Consider the following 1,933-nt stretch of genomic DNA (forward strand, 5'->3'; position numbering starts at 1 on the left):
GGGTATTAAAGAGGGCACATTCTGCATGGAGCACTGGGTGTTATGAACAAACAATGAATCATGGAACACTACACCAAAACAAATCATGTAATATATGGTGATTAACATAACAATAAAAAATTAAAAAAAAAATCTTAGGGGGAGTGAAACCAATGCCTAGCTCAGAGCTGCAGCCTCCCCACATCTGCTGGCCGCCAAGGGTTTCTCTGACCAATGTCGCTCCCACCAGCCTACAACATGGGGACTATCTACACAAACCTCTTCAAGGGTCCTTTTGGCAAAGAAGAAGTGTGCAGTCTCATGGTGGGTCTGGATGCTGTGGGGAAGACCACCATCCTGTAGAAACTGAAGCTGGGTGAGATCGTGACGGCCACTCCCACCATAGGCTTCAATGTGGAAACCATAGAGTACAAGAACTTCAGATTCACTAGGTGGGATGTGGGCAGCCACGAAAGCCCCGCCCTCTGTGGTGCCACTGCTTCCAGACCACACAAGATCTCATCTTTGTGGTTGACAGCAACTACAGAGAGCTTGTGAACGGGACCCATGAGGAGCTCATGACCATGCTGGTGCAGGATGAGCTCAGCCACAACGCCGGTGTTCGAGAACAAACAAGACCGCCCCAACCATGAATGTGGCCAACACAATGGATGAGCTGGGTCTGCACTCCCTGCGCCACAGAAACTGATATATTCAGGCCACCTGTGCCACCAGCCAACTGGCTCTATGAAGCACTGGACAGGCTGTCCAATCAGCTCTGGGACCAGAAGTGAGCCACACTCCTCCCCCTCCCTCTCACCACCCCCCCGCCTCCCCCTTACTCTCAAAGGGTATGCATGGCAGAAGCTGTCTCCAGGGTCCTGTCTGTCACAGCGTGCTGCAGCATGCTGTAATGTGCAGGCACAGCCCGCAGCCGAGTTTTTATTTAAGGTAGCTTGTTATTTAAGGTAGTTTTTATTTAAGGTAGTAAGTAGACTTCTTAGTTTTTACTTGTTTGATAAATTTAAAATATTGATTATTTAAGGATTTATTTAATTTATTAAATATATACTTAAGGAATTAAAATGCATATAGGTGTTTAATTAATATGGCAAACAAAAGTAAATCTCTTTCTTCCCTCAGGTAATTTTTTGTACTTTATAAGGGGAGGGGACTATATGAAGGATACTGTATTCCAAATCTCTGAATACTACTTTTAAAATATGTGACACATAAAAAAGGTGACACAGTCATAAATTATATGATAAATATATTTTCTCTAACCCATATAAAGAAATTAAAAATATTCACCCCAAAGATGAGGCTTACTTTTGCACTAAGACACAATTATTTTTATTCATTGAAACTCTTTAACTTTATGAAAACCACACTAAAATAATTTTGACAGAGTAATGATAATAAAGCCCATGGTCTGATATTCCTATCAATGCAAATTACTTCCTTCGCATATTGCTTCATTTATTTTGTACTTTTCCATTCTCGTCATAATTCATTTTGTATCTTAAATCGTTTTGTACCTCAAACCCTAATTCACAGATAGTACCTTAATTATTTTGATTGTATGTACCGATAACTTCCTTTGTGAATTTAATTTTATGAATACATGAATAACTATTCCTCTCTTAATATCTACATTAATGATAAGATTTTATCTGTTTATAAACATCCTCTTGTTAGCCTAGAATAAGAATTCACTTCAAAAATAATACATATCCTAATGATTAAAGTGGTTCTAATATCAAAAACTTTAGCTTACAAAATTCTGCAAAATCTGAGACGATCTTTTATTTGAAATACAGTCCAGTTCACTCTGAAATTTGGTCTGAGACAAGGTTCACACAATTGTGCTGGTGAAACCATCCCAGAGATGTTAATACATAAAATAAGAATGTTTTATTTTTCCAGATCAGGACACAACACTGTTGATTAAAAC

The 1,933-nt window shown here is 39.1% G+C and overlaps 1 pseudogene; it reads left to right on the top strand.

The window, feature by feature from the left end:
* The first annotated feature begins 207 nt into the window (after positions 1–207).
* Positions 208–773, top strand: LOC114218972 (ADP-ribosylation factor 1 pseudogene; annotated as a pseudogene).
* The last annotated feature ends 1,160 nt before the right edge of the window (positions 774–1,933 follow it).

This window comes from Eumetopias jubatus, unplaced genomic scaffold (genome assembly GCF_037043125.1).
Source record: "Eumetopias jubatus isolate StellerSeaLion01/CBP00866 unplaced genomic scaffold, mEumJub1_p1.0 scaffold_1, whole genome shotgun sequence".
Lineage (NCBI taxonomy): Eukaryota > Metazoa > Chordata > Mammalia > Carnivora > Otariidae > Eumetopias > Eumetopias jubatus.